The sequence below is a fragment of the Macaca mulatta genome, chromosome 1, assembly GCF_049350105.2.
Source record: "Macaca mulatta isolate MMU2019108-1 chromosome 1, T2T-MMU8v2.0, whole genome shotgun sequence".
Classification (NCBI taxonomy): Eukaryota; Metazoa; Chordata; class Mammalia; order Primates; family Cercopithecidae; genus Macaca; species Macaca mulatta.
Window position 1 is genome coordinate 45898755 of NC_133406.1, and position 20626 is coordinate 45919380.

Consider the following 20626-nt stretch of genomic DNA (forward strand, 5'->3'; position numbering starts at 1 on the left):
TCAGATGTGAGTTCATCTGGTCCAGGGCTTCATTAGTTGGTAGGTCTTTTGGAACTCATTATTGGTGTCTTCAGGATAACACTTCTTCCCAGTTCAGTCTTGAAGGGTTGTGTGTTTCCAGGAATGTATTCATCTTTTCTAGATTTTCTTGTTTGTGTGCATAAAGGTGTGCATAATCATCCCTGGGGATTTTTTGTATTTTGAGGAGGTGAGTTGTAATGTCACTTTTGTCATTTCTGATTGTGCTTGTTTAGATCTCTCTTATTTTCTTTATTAATCTAGCTAGTGTTTTATCAATCTCGTTTATTCTTTCAAAGAACAAGTTTTGGGTATGGTTGATCTTTTGAATTTATTTTCACTTGTCAATTTCATTCAGTTTGGTTCAGATTATGGTGATTTATTTTCTGCTGCTAGCTTTGTGGTTGGTTTACTTTTGCTATACTAGTTCTTGGTGCAATGTTATGTTTTCATTTGAGATATTTTTAACCTTTTGTTGTAGGTGTTTAGCACTGTAAATTTTTGTCTTAACACTACATTAGCTGTGTCTCAAAGATTTGGGTATGTTGTGTCTTGATTTTCATTTGTCTGAAATAATTTTTTGACTTCTGCCTTAATTTTGTCCTTTATTCAAAAATCAGTCATGAGCAAGTTTTTAAGAGATCTTCGGGGAGCTTGAGAGATCTTCTTGGTATTAATTGCTATTTTTATTACACTGTGGCCTGAGAGTGTAGTTGGTATAATTTCAGTTTTTTAAATTTTGTTGAGACTTGCTTTGTAGCCAAGTTTGTCATCTCTCTTACAGTATATTCCATGTGTAGGTGAGAAGAATGAATATTCTATTGTTGTTGAGTAGAGTATTCTGGAGGTGTCTATTAGGTCCAATTGTTCAAGTGTCGAGTTTAAGTCCAGTATATCTTTCTTTGCTTTGTGCCTCAATTATCTCTCTAATACTGTCAGTGGGGTGTTGAAATCTCCCAATTTTATTGTTATCTAAGTCTAAGACCTCTTTGTAGGTCTCTAAGAAGTTGTTTTATAAATCTGGTTGCTCAATGTCAGGTACCTATAAATTTATAATAGTGGAGTCTTGTTGAACACTTTATTATTCTATAATGTCCTTCTTTGTCTTTTTTGATCATTGTTGGTTTAACATCTGTTTTATATGCTAGAAAAATAACAACCACTACCCCTTTTTTGTTGCTTGACTAATAGATCTTACTCCATCCCTTTACTTTGAACTTATAGGTGTCATTTTATTTGAGATGAATCTCTTGAAGACAGCAGAAAGTTGGGTCTTACCTCTTTATCCAACGTGCCACTCTATACTTTTCTAGTGGGAGCATTTACCTTGTTTACAATTAAAGTCAATATTGATCCTGTCATCTTATTGTTAGCTGTTTGTTGTGTAGACCTGATTGTACAGTTGCTTTATAGTATCAGTCAGTGATGTACTCAAGTGTGTTTTTGTGGTATCACGTATTTTTGTTTTTTCATTTGCATGTTTATAACTCTGAGAAACTCTTGTTAGGCAAGTCTAGTGGTAATAAATTATCTTAGTGTTTGCTTTCTGAAAATGATTTTATTTCTCTTTGCTTATGAAGTTTAGTTTGTTGGGATATTAAATTCTTGGTTAGAACTTCTTTTCTTAAGGATGCTAAAAAGAGGCCCTCAATCTCTTCTCACTTGTACAGTTTCTGCTGAAAGGTCTGCTTTTGACTTGATGGGTTTCCCTCTGTAAGTCACCTTCTCCTTCTCCTTAGCTGCTTTTAATGTGTGTGTGTGTGTGTGTGTGTGTGTGTGTGTGTGTGTGTGTGTGTGTGTTGCCATTGGAGAATCTGATGACTGTGTATTTGGTGGATGGCTGTCTTATATAGTATCTCACAGGGGTTTTTTGAATTTCTTCAATTTGCATGTTGACCTCTCCACTGAGACCAGCAAAATTTTTATGGAATTTAAGTATTTTTTAAGTCTTTAATTTTAATTTAATTATATGAAAATATAATTTTAAACTTATATTTAATTTTAAATATAATATGTGCTATTATACATATTTTGGCATATGTCCTGTTTGGAATTTTCTATAATTTTTTTTGTTTTGTTTTCTATAATTAGTTTTGGAAAATTCTGATCTATTATTACTTCAAATATTTCTTCTTCTCTTCTTGTCTTTTCCTTTTGTTATTTTCATTGTCCATATGTTATACTTCCTGTCATAGTGCCGCAATTCATGGATATTTTTTTCATGTTTAAATTATTTTTTTATCTTCACTTTTCAGCTGCGAAAGTCTCTACGAACACATTTTCAAACTCAATGATTCTTTGCTCAGCCATTTCCATTGTAGTGATTATCAGATCAAAGGAATTCTTCATTTCTGTCAGTGTTTTGATTTTTAGCTCTTCCATTTGATTTTACCTACATTGCTCATTGCCCATCTATTCTTGCATATTGTCCACTTTTTCCATAAGAGTCTCCAATATATTACCCAAAATTATTTTAAATTTTCAGTCTGGTAATTCTAAAACTTCTGCTATGTATAAGTTTGGCTATAATGCTGCTTTGTCTCTTCAGACTGTTATTTTTGTGTTTTGTTTATGCTGTTTATCATAACTTTTAATCTTTTGTTGAAAGCTGAATATAATGTTTGGTAAAAAAAAAAAAAAAAACCAACAACAACTGAAATAAACAGATCTCTCATGTGAGGACTTCTGTTTATCTAAGTCATTGTTTGCTGTTTTTGTAGAGGTAAGAGGTTAAAATTTTCTCTAATGACGTGGTTGTTGCCTCTTATGTCATCTTCAGATTTCCCTACAGACGACTTCTTAAATAAGGTCTGAGCTGCACAGTTCTTTTCACCTATAATTCTCTTTCTTTATACAGGACTCCTATTTATGTGATGGCATGGTATTGAGGGAAGGGAAGCATTCTTTATTCCTGTGATTAGTTATCATTCTTCTACTGGGCCTTTTACCCTCACTGTGACCTTCACAAGTGCATCTCAGCTTCCTCACTTCCTTGTTAGTAGGACAGAAAGCTGGAATTGGGAATTTCCCTTTCCCCATGTCAAAGATTAGAGGGGGCTCAAGTTGGATATTTATTTATCCCCTTAATCAATTGGGATCAGGTAAAATAATATCCCTTCAGGGAAACCCTTTATTAATGAAAAAAGAATGCTCTGGGTGTATTTCAAAGTGGTTACTCTCACCTCATCCCCTGTTGCAAGCATTAGGACATATTTTCTTTTATAATCACCGTGATAAACAGATCTAGCTCCTGGAGATAGAACTCATGAATGTTTGTAGGTACCTGCTAAGGTGTGGCATCCATGAATTATGTCTTAAGCTAGAGTACAGTCCATATCCAGCAATTAATCAATTACCCTGTAAGTGCTTCTCCCAGTCTCTGATCTGATATCTCCCAGATGCACCTTCTCCTCTCTGTGCATTTTGATTCTCTGTAGTCACCTGTCTCTAAATTCTAGGACTGAAGCTATAAAGAGTTGTTGATTTTCAATCTGTTAGCTTTTCTCTTGTGAGAATGAAGACTTCCAAGCTCTTTTTATGTCAGATAAGAATAAATGTATCTATTTTCAATATACGTGATTTTTTTTTCTCAACATTTCATTCTTTTGCTTATGTACTGAGAACTTATCTTTTTCTATATCATTTTCTTGGCACTTGGTCACAGCAATGACTTACCTTGGACATTTTACTTTTCCTCTAATTGCTGCTGTCTAAACTCCATGAGTTTGGTGTAGTTAGTGGGAGCTGTAACCTTCCTCATGTTTCGAAGAAAATATTATGACTCCTACTTTATTTAAAAGACAAGTTGAAAACATAATTTGTGACTTTAAGTCATGGAGCTCCTTTCAAGTCTATCACTTAAACTGCAGGTACAGATGTATTTTTTAAATTATAATTCAATCATTGCACGGCTCAATTTACCAGACTAAATGTTTACAAAGACATCTCCCACAAAAAAACAGTATATACCTAAGGAGCAATAGATAATCTCTACTCAATTTCGATATTATAGAACTGGAAATACATATCTAAAGTAGCAAGTGAATTTCATTGGAAAATATATAGGTCTACTTGCAATAAAATGGAAAGATGAAATGACTGCTAGAAAAGGAATAACTTGAGAAAGTTAACAGACATAAATAAAAATAAAATAAAAAAGAAAGAAATTAGGAATATTTTCATTAACTTTAACCAAATAGTATACCTTAAAAAGTATTCTTTCCTGTCTACCTAAGAAATCAGTTATAATGTATTCAACTGAAATTTGATTTTTTGAGGGTGCATGATACTTCAAAGTTCAGAGTATTGCCTCAAAGTTGATAATGGTTCAGGGTAGGGAACGTACATGAAAGTTACCCCCACCAATACAACGCAAGTATTTTACTCAGAATATTCCTGGTTTTCTAAATGATCAGAAGTTTCAAAAACTGTCTTCGTGAATGTATCCATTAGTGGTATATTACAAATGATCATGACCAATACTAAATAGACATTGGAAAGTTTGCAATCCAATGAAGTAAATTGTTCTTAGAGTTATAAATAAAATCTACCACCAGAAAGGCTAAACAAAATGAGAAGAAATTAAATGTGTTTATTAAATAATATTAATTTAATTTTTTCTCACTAGGTACTAGAGTTTGAACATTTCACAAGCTTTATTTAATACTGTTAGGTCTGGACAATATTTACTCCGTTGTTTTGTGCATACTTTATTTTAAAATGAGAGTAACCATGGCACTTATTTGAATGATGTGAAAAGAGTCAAGTGTCATAAATATGTTAAGCTCTCAGTGCAGTATCTTGCTTAGAAGCCATCAGACCTCACAATTTTTGATACCTGCAGTGCAATAGTAAGTAAGCATTCTTATAGGATATCAATTTTTTAAATTGTAACTGTTATTTGAATAATTATTATGTTGATGTTAATAATTCCCTAAGACAATTTTATTCACAGAATATTTGGTTTCAATTTTTATTTTCCTTGCACATACTGAAAAAGTATAAAGCTACTTGGTGTGAACACATATAAAAATTAATCCATTTAAAATCTAAATTCCTGCTGTGCAACATACTTTTTATTATCTGCGGTATAGAAATTATTGGAAGGTTATATATATTTGATATAGTTAGCAGACCTTTACTGATCACACAGCTCACATGAAAATAGAGACCTCAGAAAATTATGTGATCCTTATAATTAATATACCAGGGATGGTTTCTGTGCATGCTTGGAAACAAGTAATGGTTTCTTTATGTTCTTTCCTCCCTGCCCATTGTCACTGAGTAAAGGTTTTGTAATTACCTGACCACAGTTTAAATAGATCATATCAGGAATTTAACACCTCTCATGTGCAGGGATAAATAGCCTTCAATATAATTACTGACACCTAGTCTAATACAAAGTGTGAGAAGTGATCATGCCCCTTGATGAGATACACCTTCGAATTATATTCTCCCTCACCATGGGCAGGAGAATATGATTGTGGGCAGGAAAGAGATAGGGACAAAATAATGGAAACATTATACTTATCTCACTCTGCTTCCCATAAAACAAATAGAAATAAATCAATAATGCATAAACAAACAAACAGGTATAATGCAAATATCTTGACATTTTACATTTATCAGCATTTTTTACTGGCTCTTCTTTCAGTAGGTGTATGTTTAACTTCTATGAACAAGATGGGAACTATGATCTAATACTATAAGTGAAATTATTTTAAATATAAGGATATCATACATAAATTTTGTCTACTATGAAGTCATGCTTATATTGCTGATGTATTTGGTTTCAGTAACAAAATATTCTGCAAACTTCATCCTATATGCTTCCTTGAAGTAATTATCCTTGAAGTAATTATAATGTACAGAGAGATATATTATTTCTGCCAAATTAAATGATTGAATGCTTTCAATACATACAGAAGGAAACTTCAGAATTCACAAAAGAGTACTTTATAAGTGATGATATTTCTAATATAGCTACATATCTCTAAATTTGTGTAGGAGTAAGACATGCATGTCTTTTCAATTGCTGCTGAAACAAATTACCAAAGACTTCATGGCTTAAAACACAAATTTACTATCTTACAGTTCTATAAGTTAGAAGTTCAACACAAGTCTTATTGGGCTAAAATAAAAGTGTTAGTAGGTTATTATTATTTTTTTTTCTGGAATCCCTATAGGAAAATTTGCTGTCTTGACTTTTCTTGCTTCTGGAAGTTACTTGCATTCCTTGAGTTTTAGTCTCCTCATTCCATCTCCAAAGACAGCAAGGGCAGGTTGAATTTGTTTCACATTGCAACATGATGGTATCTTTCATAGTCACATCTCCCTTCAATCGAGACTTTCTTCCACTTTCAAGAACTCTTGTAATCACATTTGGCACACCTAGACAATTTAGGAGACTCTCACATAGATGAAGCTGGAAACCACCATTCTCAGCAAACTAACACAGAAACAGAAAATCAAACCCCACATGTTCTCACTCATAAGTGGGAGTTGAACAAAGAGAACACAAGAACACAGGGAGGGGAACATCACACACTGGGTCCTATTAGGGGGTGGTGGGCAAGGGGAGGGATAGCATTAGGAGAAAATCTTAATGTAGATGGTGGGTTGATGGGTGCAGCAAACCACCATGGCTCATGTATCCCTATGAAACAAGCCTGCTCCCTCTGTACATGTATCCCAGAACTTAAGGTATAATTTTAAAAAGCTAGCGATTAGTGTATTAGTTATGGTTCTCCAGAGAAACGTAGCAAATAAGATATGTGTATCTACAGAGATGCAGATTTAATTTTAGGAACTGGCACGTGCAATGTGGAGACTGGAAAATTTGGTATCTGAAGGATAGACCAAGAAACCAAAGGAGACCCAGGGAAGAGTTCATGTTGCAGCTCCAGCTTTCAAGTAGTCTGGAGGAAGAATCCCCTCTTCCTCAGAAGATGTCAGTCTTTTTTCTTAAGGCCTTCAACTGATTGGAAGAGGTCCGCCCACATTATGGAAAAGTATAAGCTTACCTGAAAGTCCACAGATTTAAATATTATCCTCATCTAAAAATTACTTTCACATAACATCTAGACTGGTATTTGACCAAATATTTGGATACCGTGGCCTAGGCAAGCAGACTTATAAAATAAGCCATCAGAAGTAGCAAGCCTAATTTTCCTCTTCCATGCAATCTAACATGTCTGCAGGTTTCATGGTTTTAGGAGATTGACATTTATTGTTGATCATTACTCTGCACATCACAGACAATGCACGTGTGTGCGCACATATATAGGTGCATGCTCCTGTGTATTTGTCCTTCTCATTTGTCCAAAACTCCTTGTGCAATGCCTATGCACAGAAACTTAGGACATAAATATGTTAAATATGTTGTTTCCTCCCTCCTTCCCCTAATTTCTTCCTTCTTAACCTGCTGGAACAGTATAAATTTAATATTTGATAATATGTCATTTTCATTTGCTGTTTTTAACACTTCTCTTTTTGTTGCTATTTTTGAGTATTTTTTTCTTATGATTTGGAGTGTTCATCAACTTATAAACATTGTGGTCTTGGGAAAATTACTTTGACCTTTCTAAAAATTGATATCTTTATCAGTAAAATACACTCAATAATTATTGAGATTTTAGTGTAAATAAGTAACACAATACATGTACACTCTACACTCTACCCTTGAACAACATGGATTTGAGCTGTGTGGGTCTAATTATGTGTGTATTTTCCAAATAAATATATTATAAAAACTTTTGCATATTTGTGACACTGTGAAAAACTAGCAGGTATACTTCATAGTCTATAAATATTTATTTAAAGCTTAAAAATTATATATGTCATGAATGCATAAAATATATGTAAGTACTCATCTATTTTATCATTCACTACTAGTCTATTTAATCTAATGAATGATACTATTTTACCATTATAGATCCATAGATACTATAGACTAGCATCTATAGATCTGTATACTATAATACTATCGCTACTACAGATACTAGTCTATTTTATCATTCACTTTCTCTTATAAAACATTAAAATTTATCAAAATATACATACGCAGAGTGTAAATGGCATCACTTTCAGTAGAAACATAAACAAACATAAAGATGCAGTACTAAATCATAACTGCATAAAATTAACTGCAGTGCATACTCTACTACTGTCATAATGTTGTAGCCACCTTCTGTTTCTATTGCTGTGAGCTCAAGTGTTACAAGTATCCACTTAAAATGCCATGTGATGCTAATCATCTCCATGGAAGCAGTTCTTTCCAACTGCATATCAGAGTAAAAGTGATATCTTACAACTCTCACTTACTGTTAATCATGCTTAGTACACTACAATAAACTTTGAGTAACACCATGGGACTCAGAAAGTGCCACTAGTGATATTGGAAATGCTCTTGAGAAGCAGAGAAAAATCATGACTTTAAAAGAAAAAGTTGAATTGCTTGATAGGTACCATACATTGAAATCTGTGAAGAGGATTGGTAATCTAGAGAAATATTTTTAGAGAAATGGAAAAGCAAAAACTTGGAAAAAAATCACGATGTGTTTCTGTAAAATCACACGAAGTATGCCCATCTCTCCTTCCTCTTTTTCACCTCCTCTGCCTTTCCTGCCTCTGCCCACCCCTGAGACAAGACCAAGCCAACCATTTCTTCTTAGTCCTCAGTCTACTCAATGTGAAGACAATGAAAATTAAGTTCTTTATGATGATCCACTTCCAATTAATGAATATTAAATATAATTTCTTTTACTTATGATTTTTTTAACAACATTTTCTTTTCTGTAGCTTTCTTTATTGTAAGAGTGATTTATGTAATGCATATAAACATACAAAATATGGTTGACTGCTTATGTTATCTATAAGACTTCCAGTCAACAGTAGGCTATTTGTAAAGCTTTTAGAGAGTAAAACCTTCTGTGTATATTTTTGACTGTATGGAAAGTCTGTATTCCTAACCCCTGTGTTGTTTGAGGGTCAACTGTACAACCATTATGAAAATGCCTGATACTTTAAGAAAGGTTAATGTTAATCTTAAATTTTTAAGAACATTTCTAAGAAGTAGATATTAATCGTTTTTCATATTTACTAGAAATGTTTTTGTAATTTTTCCATAAAAATATATTGTTAATTATGTTGTTCTATATAATTTTAAACTTTCATTTAGTAAAGAATACTGGCTTATTTCTTTGTGATTTCATGTACTTCATTGAAAATTGAGAAGTTATTCCCCATCTTAAAGTCTATTAAATTTTCACCTATTTTGTGTTGTTCATGTGTGTACGTGTGTGTGTGTGTGTTTTCTTTTACATGTATTGTTTTGAAGCATAGGCTCTGTATTTGTTCTATATTTCTCTTAAGATATTCTCAGAGATGCCCTCTGGCAATGACATGTAATATAGTCACAAAGTCACATTTTTCTTTATGAGAAATCAGATAGCCTCTGTTTTCTAGACTCCTGAAGTTAGGTGGCACTGTGTGACTGAGTTCAGGCCAAAGGCATGCAGGTTGGTGGGTAGAGAGGGATGGCACTTTCAGGATGCCCCTAGTAAAACTGCCTGCATACTTCCTCTATGCTCCCTTCCTGGAAGCTTTTGACAATTGGCCAGATTATATGACCCCAGGGGGTAATAGAGCCCCTAGATAGAAACAGTCTGAATTTCTGAATGGTTGTACAGAACACAAAGCTTTGGAGGGCATTGTTCTGTGAAGTGAGTGAGAGTGAAGAAAACAAACACAAATAAAAAACAATTATTTTCAATTAAGCCACTAAAGCAGTTGTTATAGTAGTTAACCTACGTTGATGATAAATGACCCTTGTTCTATTTCCACCGTTCTAAATACCAGAAAGCACTTACACAAGGCTGGCTTTGCCTGGGAAGGCTAAAGGTAAAAAATGATGACTGGGCAATTCCCTGGTTGTAATATACACTTCCTTAATTAGATAGTACATGCATAACTTTTATGAAAGTACTGTCACATAAAAAGAGGTTAATGTCAGTCTTAATCTTTTGAAAGTTTTTATTAATGGCATAAATTAAGAATTTGCCAAATTTGGTGGTAATATATTCCCACATTATATCTATTTGTATGTTATATGCATTGTATACTGTGTTCACATTGAATAGTATCTAAACTAATTTTTAATATGATGACTCCTAGCATATAGGTAACATAACCTGTTCACAGAGCTGTTTTATCCTTATTTCTTTGAAACTGCGCTTGAATGAAGCACAAATGTGACACTGATTCACTCAGGTGTTGTCATCTGTAGCTCATCTCCCCTTGGTGAAGATGTTTGAGACCTGAAACCTCGAAATATTGTACATCCTAAAAAATTATATTCATTATTCAGCTGTTTAATCTTGATTCCTTGATCCACTAACTTCTTTCTTTCTATCCATTAGCTAAATAAATCTTGGTTGATTTATGCAAATAGCATGCAGGTCATCTCTGTCATTGTCTGCTGTCATTTTTCCATCAGTCTGAATGTACTATTTACCTATATCAAGATAGGTTGTGCACTGACTTAATTTAACCAGATTTTATTTTGGTGCTCAGTGAAAACCAATGATTTAAATCGATATAGGACCATTGAATTTTCCACACAATTTGTTAAAAATTAGATTTATTTCCATAGAAATTTGACAATTTCATTAAATTAAGTTTTTTCTCAGTTGAGTATGCTTGCAGGTTGCTTCTTTCTAGTTTCTAAACTAGATATTTTTAAATATTTCAAATTATAAAAGCCATGCATGTTTTTGATTACATGCATTCTACTCGACACTGTCATTTCCAGTCACCAGCAAAACCACTGTTAACATTGGTGAGTTCTTTTTCTGTGTGCTATGGAAAGATACATAAGATTAGACAGAGTAGATAAATAGCAAAAGAGATAATGTTCAACAGAATTTTTTTACTTTTTACAAAAATATAATCATACTTTGGATGTTTTTATGAATCTTGCTATGTTAACAATTATTTGTTTAATATGTATCAATTTATCAAAGTATAAAAGTAAATATTTAGTTTTGTAAACAGCTTGAAAGCACTGATATAATCGTGTACCTTATAAATATAATTATTTTGCTGTCAATGAATTTTTAATGGTTAAGCTTTTCTTTTAAAATTATGGACCAAATTGTTACATATCATTGAACACAAATCTTAATAATGGTGTTTTTCCCTGATTCCTTGCATTGAACTGTTTATAATAGCATGAATGGGATTATTAAATTACTTTTTATTATTTCTACCTTGTGACAGGTTTATTTTAAGTTATATATTAACATATAGGCAGCATCACTATACACAATTTCTATATGCACAAATTTCTGTTACCATGGCTAAGTTAAGTAACACCAGTACCCACAACACACAGTACAAATTTCAGTTACTATGGTATATCAACTGTGAATAATCGCATATAGCATTAAGTTGATGGTTAGCTCTCTATTCTACAAATCACTACATATGTAACAAATGTATATCATGATTAATAACTAATCACATCACATCAATCAAGGTTGGACAGTAATAGGTCACTATTCATCTGTTATTCTGCTCACACGCAGACAGCAAAGTGTGTGATATTATTTTACTGTATCATGTGATAAACCCACATATCATTTTACAAAAAACAAATACATAAATAAAAGAGATGGGCCAGAAAAGGTGAAATGCAACAAAAAATAAATGTAATAGCAGTGAAAGTAAAATTTAAATTGAATGTATATGGCACGATAGAAGACATAGCTGACCATGATTCTAATGTGCAGGCAAGGAGACTTAGTTAAGGCGATCTTATCAATAGAATTGAGAAAAGCGATTATAATATAAATAATGATGTCTGGAGGAATTGACATGGGCAAAAACCTTCCCATTAATGGAATTCAGAGATATTTCAAGACACTGACATTGCAAAAGGTAACACGTTGAAATCTTATCCAAACTTAGCAAAAAGTTCTGATATTTTGCCTAAGCATGGAAAGATGAGCTCATTTTATCATAAATCACATGGTGAGAAATGCAGAAGGACAGTATTCTTCAAACTTAATAAGACTTTAAATGGGAACGGGGAAAAATAACACTGTAATTTACCATTTAAAATTACAGTGTAATGAATATTAGCTACAATAGTTATATTTTTCACTTCCGTATAAAAATAAGATCAATAGTTAGAAAGTTTTGAATGTTTTAACAAAATAAATAATGGTTACAGAACAATAATAACTTTTCCTATGTATTTATAAAATCAATTTCTGTCATAAGTTTTATACTCCAAGTGTTAGTTTTCTATATCACATCATTTTATATACAAATAGTTTAATTTTTGTTCATGTTTGACATTTCTGTCTAAAACCTATTAAAACATGGTATCAACCTAAATGCCCATCAATGGTAGACTGGATAAATAAAATGTGATACATATACATCATGGAATATTATACAGCCATAAAAAAAATGAGATCGTTTCCTTTGCAGGAACATGGATAAAGCTGGAGGCCATTATCCTTAGCAAACTAATGCAGAAACAGAAAACCAAATACCACATGCTCTCGCTTATAAGTAGAAGCTAAATGATGAGAACACATGGACACATAGAGGGGAATAACAGACACAGGAGCCTATCAGAGGGTGGAGGGTGGAAGAAAGGAGTGGATCAGAAAAAGTAACTAATGAGTACTGGGCTTAATACTGGGGTGATGAAATAACTTGTAAAACAAACTCCCATGACATAAGTTTACCTATATAATAAACCTACATATGTACCCCTGAACTTACAATAAAAATTAAAGCAAAACAAAACCAAAAAAACACTCGCTCTAAAAAAATAAATAATTAATCTTAATATGGTTTTAGCCATTACAATTGAATGAAAAAAACAAGCAGATGTACAGGTGTACAATGTAAATTCTAGAATTTTCTATAAGGAAATTCTGTATTTCATAAAATAGTAAGGGTTTAAAATGATTGAGTTGACACCAACATGTTGACATCTCTTTTTGAATCTCAATTAGATAAATATTTACAATTGAATTAATACTCTTCTGATACTCTTTACTTTCTCAAGATAATGCAAAGATTTTATAAATAAAATGCCTGAGACAAATTAAGAACTTTTTGTCATTGCCATTAATATTTTAGGCGACCTGTCTCAAATATCTACAATTAGACACACAAAAGTAATTACTTTATTAATAATAATTTTTCTTTATATAATCAGGAAAAAAACCAAAAATATTTCAGATCTAAGAATAAAGAAGAGATAAAAAGCCAGTGCAGATGTAGGGGTATCACTTGTAAATAATGATAGCAGGGATTTAATAAAACTTGACACCCAATTGAGCAATAAATTGGCCTAAATTTTAAAACCAATCTATTCATTTAAATCCAATCCTCTATCAAATATAGATTCAAAATCGTAAATCACCTAATTTCCCTATGGTGTCCAATTTATTCATATAGCACAGACTGAATATCTGTTATTTGGAATGCTTGGGACCAGAAGTATTCCAAATTTTGTATTTTAGGGATTTTGAAATACATGCAGTATACTTAAATGCTGATCATATCAAATTTGAAAATCTGAAATCCCAAATGCTCTAATTTCATTTCCTTTTAGTGTCACATTGGCATCCAAAATGTTTCAGATTTTCGAACATTCTAGATTTCAGATTTTTAGACTTGAGATGCTCAATCTCTAATATCTAAAAAATTTTAAATTATTGTATATGTATATTTATATATTATGTATACTTATGTACATAGGAATTTATATGAATATATGCCATGTTTATCTATGTTTCATATGCCCATCTTAACAGTAAGGATACATTGACAATCTCTATTGGCTTTATGTTTCCAATAATGCTGATAAAACAAATATACTTGATTAAAATGAAATCACTCGTAAATAATAATCACCAATACTTTCATTGCTTTCTTTATTTGTCCTTTATTTTCTCAGATTTGAGAAATTCATAGAAACAGAGTAGTGTTTTGTAATTCTTGTGACTAAAGAAAATTGTGTTAGTATAAAAATGTATTTTCTTTAAACTCCTTTAATGAATACAAGGTGATATTTTGTATTTCGTGTTATTTTGAAAGATCAAGTTTTGATTTTTAAAAATATAAAAATACCAAATAAGTATTTATTCATGCATTTTGGTCCAATATAATACATGCGCTCACGTCTGTAATCCCAGCACTTTGGGAGGCCGAGGCAGGTGGATCACGAGGTCAGGAGTTTGAGACCAGTTTGCCCAACATGGTGAAACCCCATCTCTACTAAAAATACAAAAATGAGCTGGGCGTCGTGGCATGCCTGTAATCCCAGGTACTCAGGAGACTGAGACAAGAGAGTCACTTGAACCCGGGAAGTGGGGGTTGCAGTGAGTCGAGATTGTGCCACTGCACTCCAGCCTGGGCAAAAGAGCGAGACTCCATCTCAAAAATATAAAAATAAGATAAAATAATGAATAAATAAATAAATAAATGTGTTTGTGGGTACATATATCATATGTGTTACAAGAAACAAAATTGTGTTTGTTGATTTCCTACTTATAATTGACTGACAGAGTTATATCAACTGGAATTACCTGAAGTGCAGATTTCTCTTGACTATGTAGGATGGTAACCTTGAACTACCATATAGAAACTTAGAAATTTTTGAAGCATTGCAGCATCCACAAACTCATTTAAACCATTTAAGTCATTTTATAGTATTATATCAGCAACAATTATATTTGCTTTGGAGCTTGGTTTTACTAACGTCCCTTCTATTTTTTTGAAAAATCTCAAAATGTGTTAACTTGGGACTGTGTGAGCTTTCTATAGCATGAACATTTATTTAGGTAACATAGTGGTTTTATTTTAGATAACACTTTCAGATTACTGTCTAAAACCTTGCAGGCAAAACAATTAAATACACAGTGATCTTATCAAATGATTTCTAAGCCATTGGTTGAATAAGTTGTACAGTATTCTGGCAACGCTGCTTGGATATGTGATTTTTGCTTTTAACAGAAATATATGAGTGAAGCAAAACAACTATTTGACCACACTTTAGTAGATCTTGTGAGACTATCAAATTTCCACTGACATATGACTTATGGCATTAATATTTTAACCCTGCAAATAATTTTTAAAAATAGATATAATTTTAGTTGAACAAACTATACAATTATCTGCTTGTCAACAGTTGATAAATCGTTTTTTTTTTCTGTTCCACTGTAATACTCAATAAAAAATAAAAAATCCTGATGCCATAATCAAAGTGTATTGCTGTATATCATTCAATGACAATCTAGAGCAAATTTCAATTACTCTAAGGACAGATTTGTTTCTTGAATTGACTTGACAGAAGGAGCAGGAAAGATTTAAGAAATATCTTAGCTGAAAACTTCTTGCCAAATATCATCAATCTATATTCTACTGAGACCAAATTTAACAGATAGTTACATTGAACATAAGTTTTTCTCCTGCAAATTTTGATGATGGATGGTAAAAATTCTTATATTTCTCAAATTTTTGATATTGTAAATGGTTTCAAATTTTGAGAATGCCTTCATTAACCACCTGCTTTCTTGATTAAATTACAATACTGGAACGCAGTACTATTTTTATATCTTGAAAGCGAAATATGTCTGTTTGGTAATGAGTAACATTAAAATTCCTTAATGTGTAAATCTTAATACCACAAAAAATATAAAAAAGAATTAAAACACATATAATGGAGTAATGGTTGGTCATTAAGGGATAGTTTTCTATTTAGCATTTCTTTATTTGTTTTACTGTGCTAGAAATGGTCATGCAGTTAGTTCTGTGATTGCGTTATAGTTTTATTCACAGTTAACAAAAGATGTGTAGAATAGGATGAACACTTGCTTATACTTACACCTATGTAAAAAGTAACAAAATTACATGCATTTTATTTGGAGAGATAAAAATGTGGATAACAAACAATCCATATTTTTCTCTCTCCAAATAAAATGTATGTAATTTATATAGAACAAAAAAGTATACATAAATGTTGGTTTCTGTTTTTTAAAAATGCCTGAAATATATGCTATTATTTATTTAAATGTAAAATGTAAATCAATACTAATCTTTTTAATTGCCAAGGTTGTTATTGCCTTAATATCAGGTTACATAATACATTTTTTTCTTGACATCATCTGGACCTTACGTTACTATTAGGTGGTTAGTCTTCTTTCTAAATTCTGAAGTCTGAAGAATAATTTTGCATGTATCATGTCACAACATGTTTTTATAAAAGACAAAACTGCATAGAAGTATGAATACTTATGCAGAGGTGGTAATACTCTTACTTATCTTGATACAACCAAGGCCACAGGGCTCGGGCTGCAAATTTATGCTCATTACTTCACAATCACAGCTCAGTACTTTTTTAAAAAGCATGTTGCTGGTTGAAATCAGACTCAAAATAGATTCTGACTTGCTGAACTTTGGGTTAAATTCTGTGCTGAAAATAGGCCACCTAAAAAATCCTTAGGTTCTTGTCTTGAGCCTGGAGTACTAGCTGAACAGTCCCCTTCCATATGGTAATGTTCCCTTTGGGGAGCATATGTTCCTTCCCTGTATGTGCACTTTGTTCAGAGCCTCTGTGACCTATTCTGACAGTTGTCTTAACTTTCAATAGCAGGAAGAATCGTCAAGTTAGATTTTTTTGAGATTCTTTTTTTTTTTTTTTCAAGGGAGGCATTTACCACTATAAACTACCCTCTAAGTTCTGTGTTTGCTGCTTCCTGTGAGTTTTAGCAGGTGCTGTTTTGTTTTCACATGTTTTGAGATATTTTCTAATTTTCCTTTTGGTTTCTTTTTTAACCCATTGGTTGTTCAAGGATGTTTGGCTCAATTTCCACATATTTGTAAATTTTAATCTATTTTTCTTCGGTTACTGATTTCCCATTCATTTTATTTTCGTTAGAAAAGATACTTGGTATGATTTAAATCTTAATATTTTTGACTTATTTTGTGATCCAACTTGTGATCTGTAGTGGAAAATGTTACATGTGTGCTTGAGAAGAAGATAAATTCTGTTTTTCTTGGGTTAAATGTCCTGTGTGTGTCTGTTAGACCAATTAGGTCTATTGTGTTGTTCAAATCTGTCATCTCTGTTGATTATCTGTCAGGCGTTTTTTCCATAATTGAAAGTAGTATATTGAAGACTCCTACTATTTTTGTATTACTGTCTATTTCTCTCTTCAGTTCTGCCAATGTTTGTTTTACATATTCAGCTTGTTTTATATACGTGATGTTGTGTGTCTATATATCAAAATTTGTTAAATTAATATCTTGCCAATAAATTGACACTTTCTCATTATATGTTTCCTTGTCTCTTATGACAGTCTTTTCCCCTAACAACTATTTTGCTTATATGGGTATATTCATCTTTGCTCTCTTGTGGTTGCTATTTCTAAGAGGTATCTTTTTCTATCTTTTTACTTTCAGCCTATGCACGTCCTTAAAGCTGAAGTTTATTTCTTATAGATAACATCTAGTTGGGTCTTATTTTCTTTAAACCATTCAGTCACTTCATGTCTTTGATCAGGAACCATAACCCATTTACATTTAAAGTTGTTGTTGATAGGAAATTATTTACTGTTGCATTTTGCTTATGTTTTCCATTTGTCTTATAATTCTTTTGTTTTCTCTCTTGCTATTTCTTTGTGTTTTCTTAACTTTCCATATTAATATGATTTGATTTCTTTATCTTTTTTTGTGTGTAACTTCTACAGGTATTTTACTTGTGTTTACCTTAGGGTTTAAAGAAAATATCCTATAGTTTATAAGTTAATTTTGTTTTTGTTTTTGCTTGTTTCGGAGTACTTTCTAATTTCCCTTTTGATTTCTTTTGTGTCTCATGGGTTGTTTAAGAGTGTTTTGTTAATTTTGTTTAATTTCAAGTGCATTAATTTTTTTCTTCTCCTTGATTTACTCTTCTATTAATCTCCAGTAGAATTTTCTAATTCAGTTTGGTATGGTATGGATCTGTGCCCTCACAAAATCTCATATCAAATTATTATACCCAGTATTGGATGTGGGCCTGGTGGGAGGTGGCTGGATTATGAGAGTAAATTTCTAGTGAATGGTTTAGCACCATCTTTTTTGGTGCTGTTCTCATGACAATGAGTGAGTTCTCTTAAGACCCGGTTGTTTAAAACTTTGCAGCATCTCTCCCCTCACTTTCCCTTGCTCCTTTATAGCAATTCAAGAACTGACTAATATAGAAAATTGGTACTGAGGAGTAGGGTTTTGCTCTAAAGATACCCAAAAGTGTGGAAGCAGCTTTGGAACTGGATAATGGGCAGAGGTTGGAAAAATTTGCCATGCTCAGAAGAAGACTGGAAGATGAGGGATAGTTTGGAACTTCCTAGAGACTGGTTGAATGGTTATCAACAAAACCCTGGCAGTTATGAAGACAGTGAAGGCCAGGCTGATGAGGTCTCAGATGGAAATGAGTTACTTATAGGGAACGGAAGTAAAGGCCACTTTTGTTTTGCCTTAGGAAAGAACTTGCCTGCATTGTGCCACTGCCCTAGGGGTCTGTGAAACTTTGAACTTGAGAGTATTGATTTAGGGTATCTGGTGGAAGAAATGTCTAAGCAGCAAGGCATTGATGATGTGGCCTGGCTTCTTACTAACAACTTATTTGTGTGAGCAAAGAAAAGATCTAAAGTTGAAACTTATATATAAAAGGGAAGCAGACTGTAAATGTTTGGAAAATTTGCATGCTGTCCATATGGTAGAAAGCCCATTTTCAGGGAAAGAATTTAAGTGAGCTATAGGAATTTGCATAAATAAAAAGGAGCCAAGTGCTAATAGTCAAGAAAAGAGTACAGAATAGCTTCATGTTCCAGACCCAGGACCCCACTGCCATGGACAGCCACAGGACATTGCTCTGCACATCCCAGTGGCTCCATCTCTAGCCATGGGCCAAAGAGGTCCAGGCGTAGCTCAGACCACTGCTTCAGAGGGTGTGAGCCATAAACCTTGGCAGCTACCACATGATGCTAAGCCTCCAGGTGCACAGAGTGCAATCATTGAGTCTTGGTAGCCTCTTCCTGAATTTCAGATTGTGTATGAAAAATCCTGGATGTCCAGGCAGAAGCCTGCTGTAGAAGTGGAGCCCTCATGGAGAACCTTGTCTAGGGCAATGTAGAAGGACAATGTGGCGTTGGAGACCTTACAAAGAGCCCCCACTGGGGTGCTGTCCAGTGGATCTGTGAGAAGAGGGCTACTGTCTCTGCCTCAGAATGGCAGATCCACCAACAGCTTGCATCCTCAGCTTGGAAAAGCCAGACACTCAACGCCAACTCTGCGAGCAGCCTTGGGGACAGAGCCATGCAAAGCCACAGGGGTGGAGCTGCCCAAGGTCTCAGGAGCCTACCCCTTGCATCAATGTTCCTTGGATGTGGAACAAGGAATCAAAGAAGATTATTATGGAGCCTTAAGATTTAATGACAATCCTGCTTGTTTTAGACTGACACAGGGCTGATAGCCCCTTACTTTTGGTTGATTTCTCTCTTTTGCAATGATAGTTATTTACCCAATGCCTATACCCCCAATTTTGTCTTGGGAGTAATTAACATGTTTTTTATTTTACTGGCTCATAGGCAAAATATACTAGCCTTGTCTCAGATGAGACTTTGGACTTTTAACTTAATGCTAAAATGAATTAAGACGTTAGGGGACTGTTGAAAAGAGATGATCACATTTGGAATGGGAGAAGGACATGAGATTTGGGGGACCAGAGGCAGAGTGATATGGTTTGGATCTGCATCCTCACCAAATCTCATGTTGAATTAATCATAGTCCCCAGTGTTGGAGGTGAAGCCTGGTGATAGGTGGATGGATCATGGAGATGGATTTCTTATGAATGATTTAACACCATCCCCTTGGTGCTGTTCTCATGATAGTGAGTGAGTTCTTGCAAGTTCTAGTTGTTTAAAAGTGTGAGGCATCTCCCCCAAACTCTCTCTTGCTCCTACTTCCTCTATGTGAGACACCTCATTCCCCCTTTTTTTCATTATGACTGGAAGTTTCCTCAGGGTTCCCCAGAAGCAAAAGCCACTATGCTTTGTCTAAGGCCTGCAGAACTGTGAACCAACTAAGCCTTTTTTTTTTTTTTTTTATGTTACCAAGTTTAAGGTCTTTCTTTATAGCAATGTGAGAATAGACAAATGCAAGTTATTATATTCTTAGCTCCATGATTTCTGTTTGGTAACTTAATATTTTCCTATCTTTTGAAATTCTAACTTTGTTAAGCATTGTTCTCCTGAATCCAATAAGCATCTTTAGGATGGTTATTTTTTAGTTGATTTTTGTTTAGAATACTTTACCTGTTTCTTCATATTTTTTAACTCTCTATGTTGGAATCATCACATTAGCTAAAACAACTATCTCTCCAAGTCTTCACAAACTTGCTTTGAACATGAGAAGAAACTCATTAATTAGACTAGACAGGAATTCTGGCTTTTTCTCCAACACTTCTGCTACTCCAGACTGTTTTCTTTTTTTCTTAGTTTCCCCTAGGCATCTATTTAGATTATGACAGGTCCTGTCACTTTTC